At 38.3% G+C, this 10,922-nt stretch overlaps 2 long non-coding RNA genes across 3 annotated transcripts in view; both read left to right on the forward strand.

Moving 5' to 3' along the window:
- LOC137479579 (uncharacterized) overlaps window positions 1–4,210 on the forward strand; it is a 34,531-nt gene extending 30,321 nt beyond the window's left edge. The window contains exon 4 of the long non-coding RNA XR_011002356.1: window positions 3,656–4,210. This is a non-coding gene — a long non-coding RNA (uncharacterized lncRNA). The remainder of the gene's footprint in view (window positions 1–3,655) is intronic.
- Window positions 4,211–4,565: 355 nt separating this feature from the next.
- Window positions 4,566–10,060, forward strand: LOC137479580 (uncharacterized). Of its 2 annotated transcripts, XR_011002357.1 has the most exons (4): window positions 4,566–4,697; window positions 5,297–5,467; window positions 7,686–7,901; window positions 9,735–10,060. It is a non-coding gene; the product is annotated as an uncharacterized lncRNA (long non-coding RNA). The 2 variants fall into 2 exon arrangements; XR_011002358.1 differs by lacking the exon at window positions 7,686–7,901.
- The last annotated feature ends 862 nt before the right edge of the window (window positions 10,061–10,922 follow it).

Below are 10,922 nucleotides of genomic sequence, written 5' to 3' on the forward strand. Positions count from 1 at the left end.
TCAAAGGAACAAAGAACCATGAGCTTACTCATAAGGTACAGTAGCTTCATGGCTGAGAACAGAAGAGCAAAAGATTCACATTCCCTTGTTGCTTCAGCAGCTCTTTTCAAGATTCCCATTTGACCTTTGCCACACAGATGAGATCTGTCCAGAATCTTTGAAAAAAGTAAAGGAAGGTCATGCAGAGATGTCTTAATATGAGCTTCGCACAAAGCTCTTTTCATACGTACCTAAAAGCAGTGGACTATAGCAAATAAGTTGTGGACAAGAGCACTCAAGCCCACATGGCCTGAAGGGACACCTTTTGGAGTGACCTTTTGACATCCTTTGTCAGGAATCTGCATAGATGAAGTCAATTGTCTGAAAGCTCTGTCCTTGTGTGGCACATGAAGGCTAGTGACATTCCTCTGCAGAAATGATGCAAATCAACTGCTCTAAATTTTTATCTCAGATTTTCTGAGATTCTAGAGGCTATTTTAGGCAAGCAAGGGAGTTGCTAATCTTTAACAATTCCAAAAAATCCAAGCAAAATTATTTCATGCTAACAATCAATAAGAAAAACTAAACTTGGCTACTAAATTGTGCTGGTAGCTTTAGTAGTTTTTCCTCTGCTGTATGATTTTTATTGAAACTGTCTGTCTCTAAAAGGAAGTATATGGAAATAAGGAGTCTCACAGTCAAATTTTAGAGCTGTATTCCTTTTTAGAGCTGTATTCCTCTTTGATGAAAGTGTAAGATTAACAAATTGAAATGGTATCTGAACCAAAAATGGATTCAGAACAAGAATTTTCTACTTTGTTTCTTAAATATTTTCTTGCCCTTCACTTTAAATCTCACCCATTCTAAAAAGTTTTTCAAATACTGGTGGTTTTGGACAAAGTAAACTGTGGAAAGCTTTCAGTTCCTGCCTGCAGAGTAATTGTACCTTGACTATGTGATCAAATTATCAAGTTTAAATGAAAGGAAGGTAAGAAGCTGCTCAGCCTGACAAAATGTCAGCTTTGTTAGAATGCAGGATGTGGGGAAGCATTCAAATGGGCAAAGCTGATTAGGGTTAGCAAACTACAGAGTAGAGGACACTATAGAAGGTCAGTTCTCTAATTAGCTGTTTGAGCCAGAGCTTCAGCTTTAGAGGTGGACTTGTGAACTGCACAAGAAAGGTTCTCAATAGGGGCTTCATTGTGGATTACAAGACTGGTGACGAAACAAAGGAGGGAGAACAAGGAAGAATGACAATTTTGAGGTACCTCCATCCTTCCTCTGTCATGTGTCATGCAGTCAGGTAAGAGAAAATTTTGGACTACAGTAACTGACTTTAAATAAAGTCTGTCCAAAAAAAAAAAAACCAAACCCAGTCTGCAAACCCAGAATAGCAATAGGAAAGTTCTAAAAGTTGTAACCAGATTCAGAGGAAAATGGAATTAAATCCAGTAATAAGCACTGGTGAAGCTGCACCTTGAATACTTTATTCAGGTTTTTTTTTTGGAATTTCACTGCAAGAAGAACATTGAGGTGCTGGAGTAAGTCCAGAGAAGGCAATGGAGCTGGGAAGGCTCTCAAGCACAAGGGTGGCTGAGGGAGCTGGGGTGTTTAGCCTGGAGAGAAGGAAACTCAGAGGGGAACTAATAATTCTCTTAGCTAATCATTACCATTAATAGCTGAAAGAAGGTGGCCAGGTGGGGGTTGGTCTCTTCTCCCAGGTACCAAGACAGGACAAGAGGAAACGGCCTCAAGTTGCGCCAGAGGAAGTTTAGTTTGGATATTTGGAAACATTTCTTCACAGGAAGGGTTATCAAATATTGGAACAGGTTGTCACCAGAGATGGTGGAGTCACCATCTCTGGAAGTGTTTAAAACACCTATGGATATGGTGCTTAGTGTTATGATTTAGTGGTGGACTTAGCAGTGTTGGGTCAATGGTTGGACTTCAAGGTCTTAAAAGTATCTTCCAACCTAAATGATTCTGTGATTCCATCACTCCCTGATTATGTTTGCCTGTGGAAGATTTACAGGAAAGGCTTTAGCACACTCATTCCATAGGGAACCATGTGATTGATTTGGCCAAAAAAAAAGACAGCCTGAATTCTGGGTATTTGAACAATGCTACAAACAGATTGTTTTCCATGTATGAGTGTGTGTTTGAATAATTCACAGCCACCTTGTGAAAATTCCACAAGCAGTACCTCCTGAATTAAGTTCTATGCTAATAATTCATTCATCATTATTATTGATTACTGTGGCTTTGGAATGGCAATATTTAGGCTCATGTCTACTACTGCTAAGAAATGAATGCTATACATTATATAAATGTATGTGTACAAAGCTCCTAATGATTCTGAAAGCATCTGCTATAAGCACATTGTATTCCTTGGTAACCAGCAGTGTCCATCATTGAGAGTTGTGTCATGAATTTTGGTGGCAGTACAGCTGGGTCCTCCTATTAAAATCTAAGGTAGATTGATGAATGAGTTCAGCAGTAGACCAGCTATTCAAAAACACAGAATAATGAGCAATATAATTTTTCTGGGAGTAGCAGCATGTTTAAACACTGGTAAGTAGCTGATTTTAGATATGTTGCATAAAATCTAGGCTTCATAGGGAAAGAAGAAACTGTGCCTGGACAAGCCAACCTCTTCCCAGTCAGTAGTTTTGAAACAGGTAAATTAGATATTGTCTAGGAATACAGTGCAGATGAAACCAACACCTGCATTCCTTGGTTATATTCATGTTAAACTTTTGTGTGCGCTTTCTATTTCCACAGTTAACTGAATCTGCCTGGGATAGCAGCATCTCTTGTTCTAAGGAAGGCACATCCCAATCTCTGTGTGCCTCCTGGACGTCTCTCTAATTTGAAACAGAACCACTACCACTCCATGAAGCTTTTGAAAATAATTGAGGTCTGACCAAAAATGTTCTGTGGTTTTATATGAAATCCATTTATTTCCTCTTCCTTTTTCTATGGAAAAGTTCTGGCTCCCTGGTTTATGGAAAGGAAAGTATGTTGAGAACAAGCGGTTTTCTTGGTGCTGCCTAATGATAACTGTTTAATATCAAACTTTCCATTGAGACATAGCAAATTCCCAACTCTTAATCCTTGCCACCAGAAAAGTGGAATATCCCAGAATTAACAGTAATATTTATAGTCTTTCAAGTCCACTTTGCATGATTCATTTTTGAATTGAAAGAATACTACTGAAAAGAAACCCTAATTGTATATTTTTAATGATGTTAACAGAATACATTATTACTGGGTTTTCAAAGAACCAAAAAACTTGTACACTTACGACATACTATGGCTTTATTTTGTATATTTTCTATCAAATATTTGGAAAGCTTTGCTTGTTTAGTAAGACATCCATGAGGCAGAACTCTAAGCCTTGGTTGTGGTTGTAATCAATGCCAGCTGAATCCCCACTGATTAACATCAGTGTTTTTGTTTTTCTGTCCTTTATGCACATAAAAATACACCAACAGCCACTTGCAAAGCTCAAATTTTTGGTAACCAACTCATTTAAAATCTGGAGGGAATTAAAAAAATTGTTGCATGAAAAAAATCCCTCACGAAAACCTCATATATTAGTCTTTACAGATCAGAGTTCCTGTCAGCAATATCAGTTAACTGATCTGGTTTTTCACTTTGTCTGTTACTGCTTTAGGCAAAAAATCTACTACTATGAGGACACCATGCTTTAATGAGTCTGAAGGAAAAAGTGTAAAAGTGGTGGAATTGGTGATAGAAATTGTGTCAGAGAAGGATGAAGCATAAAATAGAACTGTTGGTGTTGAAAATACCTTGAAGTTTTAGTAAGTATAAATATCAAATATCTCCCTGAAGTTGAAGAATTTGGGAAAATTAAATGTTAAGAGTTAGAAAAATTGGGAATTACTTTAAAGGTCCATGAAACACTTGAAAGCAAGAAGCTAGCATCCAGCCAAAAGAGGATTGTCATCTGGCACTACTTCTGCCCATTCTTCAAAAGAGAAAGCGTTCCTGACTTCAGCGGGCTTGTTTTCCTAGCAGACAAAACAATTATTTTTGGATGCTAGGTTGTTCACCCAAGCCATCTCTGGCTGACTTACAGCTAAGCTTTTCAGTCAGGAGGCAGGGCATCCCAAACTTAGGTCCTTCTGCTAATTCAAGTGAATTTAGCATTGCACTAACCTTTTTAAAGACTGTTCCTTTGCCACCTCATCCACAACAATTTGGTTTTGTGCTGGTATGTTGGGTATTATGAGCAGAAAGTGACACACGTGTTTGTGTGTTCTAAATAAAAACCTTTTGTGGATGGTTCATTACATAAATGATCTTTCTGTTTGATTAGGGGCTGGCAGAGCAGAGCTCATGTTTGAAAGATCAGGACCATTTTCACAGGTCACTGACTCTGTGTGTTTGCAAGAGAGCAAGTCTGGTGCAGTGTGTGTATCCAAGAAAGAGAGGGCACACAGCGACAAAGGTAGTCCTGATGGAGTTTTCCATGGTGTTTGAATGAGAACTTGGGTTTAGGCAGAGATTTTCAGTTGTGTTATGTGTGCAGCTGTAGGAAATAATGACATGTGCAGCCTTCCCTTCACTGTTACAGGCAAGCTGCAAGCGTGGTTCAGCCCTTCCTCTGGAAAAGGATCTGGCCCAATATGAACCCCGAATATTGCAACAAAACACCCACTGAAAGAAGAGAGAGAAGAGGGAATTGGTGCCAAGTAGGTATTTCCAAGTAGGGGAGGCTCATTTTGCAGAGTCTAATGAGGGGCTGAGAAACCATGCTTCTGGGATCTGTCCAGATTCCATGAATAAGCCACAGAGAAACTGATGAAAGCTAATAATAGTCTCAAATTCCTCACTTGAATTTGTGTTCATCGTAGACTTAGAGTCATTAGGGGAGCAGCAGGCTCTGCTCTGCAGCAGTATCCCAGCCTCAGCCATTGTTGCTGTTGGCCACCATGTGCCATTAATTTTTTTTTTTTTTTTTTTTTTTTCACAAACATGGCCCTTTAAAATACTTTTTCTCTGACTTTTTTTTTTTATGAAGGCATGTTTGAAAAATAACTCTATGGAAAAATTTTCCTTAATCTGAAAAGCCTTTCTGATAGACAGTTTGCTAAATTAGCCCCACCTTAATTTATGAAAAGCAATTTGGAAAGAACAGGATATTGGCATTGCATGGGATAGCTGAGGGAAGGTGCAAATATGCCTGGAAGTCTGCTGCTTAGAGCTAAAAGCCACAGTGATTGTAGTTGATACAGATCAGAGGTTTCATCAGAAAAGACCTCTCTGAAGTTGTAATTCTTATTCATGCCAGGTGAACCCCCATATTCAGCCAGGGAATTAAGTGTTGCTGTCACATGTCCTGGCTATTAGCTTCTGACAGTTTTTTGGCATGTGCTTTAGCCTCATGGGATTGATCCTGCACAGCTTTAATGAATGGAGACCTTGTGACTTCAAAGGGATGGAGGATCATTTCAAAGAGTCTGTAAGATGAACTACAAGGGTGCTAAGTCCTTGTCAACCAGTTGTGCTTGCCTTAGATTTTTCAGAATTACTTGGATACCTTGAAGAGCCCTCAATATCCCTGGCACTTAATATCCCTATCACTCATTTCCTCCCACCTGAGCACAGAATATCAGGAATCAGTTCTAAAAGTGCAAATACACACAAATTGCAACACTGGGAATTCTTTTCCAAAAGACTTAGCTATTAGAAGTAGGTTGAGAGAGAGAAAGAAAATAGAAAGAAAAGTAACGGAGGAAAACTGTAAATTAGTAAGGAGTTCTGTCCTGTGTCCTGTAGGCATACATCATTTGTGAATTTACCTACAGAATAGCTCTGTTTTGACTTGATAATGACCCCAGTGCAGGAGGAATCCATAAATGGTTCATGGCAAGTTAGTGTAAATTATTCTTTTTGACTGAAATTTGCTTAATTTTGGTGTGTGGAAAATGAAGCCAATGATGAGTGCAGTGCATGATTTTTGTAAAAGAGTTTTATTTCAAAAACCCCAATCAAGACATTTATTAGCAAGGAAATAATGGCAATATTTGCAAAAGTTTTGACACTAAAGGACCATCTATTTATCATATTCAGCTCTCTTTTGTGATTACATAGGATGATAGCTTTCTCACCATTGCCAAAAAAAATCAGGAAAGAAATACATGAGTGCTATCAGGGAGATAACAGCACACCTCTTGCTCTAGGGTTTGTGGCAGTAATTCATATGTATAGCAGCAATGACATGACATTAGGATGTTAATTAACACTGCTCTCTCAGATTTTCACTTCTCTATTGAAAGCTAATTCAAGATTATAAGAATGCTTTTGAGCTCATCATTTGAAGTTTTGTATTCTTATTAAGATTTTTTTCCAAAGCTAAACATCCCAAAGTTTTCTTGATAGGCTGAGGGAGAAAGGTTTTTTTGTTTTGTTTTGTTTTTTTTTTCCATTATCTATCTTTATTCTTAAATTATAACATTCTTCCTCTTTACCCTTTTCCATCTTCATGCTTTTATTTCACTATCACCTTTTCATTCTTTGGACTCCTATTCCCAATGTGCCCAAGTAAGGGCATGGCCATTCCTTACAGCTCAACTGGCATGCTCTGAGAGAACTCAAGGTTTGGGTAAGAGAGATACAGAGGATTTGACTGGGATTTACTGAGCCTGTGCAGAAGCTGCAGCCATAGGTCACAGCTTTAGGGCAGGCAGGAAAACAGAAAGAATCTGGGAAGAGTTAACTCCTATTTCATCTGTAAATATCAGAAAATTAATGTGGGTGGCCTGTGGTTTGGGTGGAGTTGAGGTCATGTTTCCTCACCTTTCTTGCTACTCCTGTCTGTTCTGTGCTTCTTAAACCTGTCTGACAATCATCTTCCCCAGCTGTTTCCTCAAATTGGGAAACATTATTTGCCAACAAACACCCTGCTATTTTTCTTCCTGCAATACTCTTATCAGTGGAAGTGAGCATTTCGTTGTGATAGAGGGCCATTAGTCAGGAAGATCTACTTGTACAAAAACAGGAGGCTGTACCTGGTGTTGCACAGCTGAACTGACATAAATGGCACAGCTCAATTTTCAGAATGAAAGCTTGGGCAACACTGAGTGAAGCAATATTTAATCCATTGAAATGCTTGAGCCTATCTCTTTAAAATGCACTTTAGCACATTGGAAGGAAGCCCTATCCCTATAAACCGCCACTGCTTCTGCTGGACACAGGGGAAGCTTCTGGCACTTCTCAGAAAAACCACTCTTGTAGCTCCCCCACTACCAAAACTGTGCCATGCAACCCAATCCACCATGGCATCTCAAGCATGTGCCACCATCAATTCTCATTTTAAAATAACCTATTTCCCCCTGTTTCAGTCCTACAGAGCAGATATTTGCTGCATTTTAACCAGATTTAATTTTAACTGAAAACACTGGAATGGAAGAAGGGGAATTACTTTTCTTGGTTTTTTTTCCCTCCTGTTCAATTAGCATAGAAGTGCTTTGAGAAAAAAGGAAAGGCATAACGAAAGAGATAGCACAAGATGTGTGTTTGTGCCTTTCTTACCCAAGCTATCCATAAGATTCTGAGGGTCACAGCTGACTTGGAGTTACATAAATGTCCATGGTTCAGTTCTGGTACTGCCTTAGAGCCAACCGTATGGCAAGGATTCAATTTCCTCTTGACTTCTGATGATCTCTGTTTGCATCCAGCTGCTTGCTAGGACTTCACATGCAGAACCACATTTGGTAGTAGAGTTGCATAGATTTTCTTATAAAAAAAAGATGAAGGATGCATAGCAGACTAAATCTCAGAGTTTGACTATAAAGTGGTGGGTAGTGAGTGAACATCTTGGGATGTACTTTTATATGTACTCTCCTCCTTGTGGAACGAATATTTCTACAGAATCTGCAGTCTTCTGTGTTCAGGTAACCCCACAATTAAGACAATTTTAATTAATAAGTTTGGCAGCATCCCCAGGCTACATAAAAAGTTGATTCCTACCTGGGGGGAGGGAAACTTTGATGGCTGTAGCTATTTTTTTACTGTTTCAATAGAAAACTTTGCTGTCTCTCATTTAATAGATTCACATTGAATTTACTTCCTGCCCTTTAATGATGGCCCACTCACTTCCCTGGACTTATTATTTCAGAAGCTTTCATTTAAGAAAGTTCTTTCTGTAAATTAATTAATCTGTAGTGCAGATTTATTCTTCAGCATGTCCACATTTGATATATATAGTATTTAAGTTTGTATTCACTTAGCAAAGCATTTACTCCATTATCATCTAATAATTTCTAGTCTAAATACAGAATCTAAAGATTAATGTGCTATAAATTTCTCCTTGCAGAAGTTTTATTGCTATATTAGTTATTAAGTTATGTTTGCACTGATGTTCCAAAATAAGTAAGATAGATAAGAGATTTGTTTATGTTTTAAATTAAGGTGAGTCTTTTACAGTCAGTTCAGACTGAAAGGCTAAAGATTATGGCACACACAATATCTTTACAGCTGGTCAAATGTTGCCAATCAAATTTTAAGAAATCAGGAAGAGTTTTGATATTGTTTTATGAAGAGCCGCACTTTTCTTTTTTCTTTCATTTGCTGGGAAAGTGATAGTTTGGTTTTTTTTTTAAAGGCCACTATATGCATGATTTGGAAAAATCATTGTAACTCTCTTCAATTTTTTTTTACTTCCCCAGAAGAAAATGTCTCACACTTCCAATTCTTTTTCTGTTCAAAGTGTCCTAAATTCCTTCATGTCAAGGAGACTAAGCAAAAAATAAACAGCTGAGGCAACCCTTAGCTCCTAGAGAAGCTTGATCACCTCCATGTGGAGCTGGTCAGTAGCTCAAAATGGAACATAAATACTTAACAGCTTAAGACAGGGCACAAGGGAATTTTGGGATTCACTAAGTCATAATGTCATCGTAACTGAAAAATCCATAGGGTCACAATTTTCCCTATGGAGCAGAATGCTCTTAACTGAGAGTCCCACTGGTATCTGTTCCAGATAATTATTGTGATGCATTTGTTGTACTTTTGTGAGAAAAGTAGCTGAAATATCAGTCTGATCTGTATGGAAGGCTCAGAGATTTTAGAGAAGAAAAGAAATTATTTTCTGTATTTTTTCCTCTTGATATGAAAAATTTCTTTCCAGTTTCAGGAATATGATCTGAGACTTTAAGAAGAAATGTGTCATGCATTAATCTCAGTAGGTCATATTTGCACACTGTATGATTATATGATACACACTATATGATGTGATACCTAGTTATTTGCTGGACAAAACCCACATTGTGTATATCAGAGTTAAGAACATCTCCGTAGCTCCAAAGGTTATGTGCATGCATCCTTTACCTACACAGATACTGTATGGGTAATCCAGATAAGGATTTTGCTTGGCTGGGCTTCTCTTTTCCTTTCTCTGCACTCTCTAATCTTAGACAAGTTACTACTCTGTGTCACTAATCCCCATTAAGAGTAAAACAAAACAACAGCAACAAGAAAGCCCTAAGCAAATCTTTTGAAGCACATTGGTGTATTTTATATGGTAAAATGTGTATCATCTGTCATACAAGATGCTTTGAGGTGTAATATAAATATTTTATAAGAGATGCATGAAGTTTTCATTGTCCTAGCTAAATTTCTAGTCCTTTAAAATGCAACTTAAGCACAGGCATGTTGGGTCAGTTGAGAAGAGAAAATTTACATTCTCTGTTTCACTTCCTGAATGTCATTCCCATCTCTTTTTTCGTCAGTTATTAAAATGCACAAAGCCGCTGCTGCCAGCCCACTTATCCCCTGCCACATTGAATCAGCATATCCACAAAAAGTGTTTCCTGTGCACTTGGAGCTGTCACAGATGGACTGGAAGAGCTGCTTTCTGGTGATTCAGTCCAGCAGGGGACACATGCTCCAATGACAGCAGTGGTGCACAATTAACATAGGCTAAAAGAGCACAAAGGAAATTGTGGAGCAGAGTGAAAAGCTGTAGAACCCTTAGCTGTAACTCACTCAGGGCTTTCCAATTCTCTTTGCAATAAGGCAAAAAGGCAAGTTAATAAAGCACTGAATATTTTGGTAAGGCAAACTACTGGGCTGTTTTTATATAGACTTCTGAAATATCAATGGACTAAGGCTGACTTCCATATGAAAAATGTTCTTAGAGAAAATTTTTGGAACTCAAATGATGAATTGTCTTGGATTTGCCATACTTTGGTAAAGATTTACAAAACACAACATCTATTTTCTTGATCATTTAACACCTTAAAAAAGAAAAATGTTCCCAAGGGATCTCTACTGGGAAGGAGGTTTTATTGTGAGTCCGTGTGTACTGCCACACTAATCAGTAGTTATGACTGATTGCTGTAACTAATCCATAAGATATAGGAGTGAAGCATGGAGAGTTTTTCAAAACTTTGTTCTGTGTCTCCCAGGAGGAGAGCAGCCCTTCCACTTGGACATGATGGGCTTATTCCAACCTTTGCTCCATAATTCTGTTTGTCTGGGCATGAAAACGACCCCATTATCTGATGTGTGACACTGCCTCTCCTCCTCAGTCCTGCAACATCACTTTAACAGCCACATGCTTGCCTGGTAAAATAAACAGCTCTAATGACCTCCCCAGAAGCTCCTACAGACTCTGGAACTCTTCTCTATTTTCAAGGTCACAACTCTGCTTGAGGTTGATAAATTCATGAATTAATAATACTAAGCACTTTCCATCCAGGAGTGTCAAAGGTGAGAAACCATTGTTAGTCCCATTTTTATCAAGGAGGAAATTGAGCTGTAGAAGTGACATGTACAAAACAATTTTGGAAGCCAATGGTAGGTCCAGGAAAAGAACACAGTTCTGTGCACTCAGCTTGCACTGTAGCCACACTGCTTTGTGGTGCCTTTTGTGCAACAGCACAGTCTTATTAAAGCTGAGATTGAAGTTCCACAAG

Source organism: Anomalospiza imberbis, chromosome 10, assembly GCF_031753505.1.
Source record: "Anomalospiza imberbis isolate Cuckoo-Finch-1a 21T00152 chromosome 10, ASM3175350v1, whole genome shotgun sequence".
In the NCBI taxonomy this organism is placed as follows: Eukaryota; Metazoa; Chordata; class Aves; order Passeriformes; family Viduidae; genus Anomalospiza; species Anomalospiza imberbis.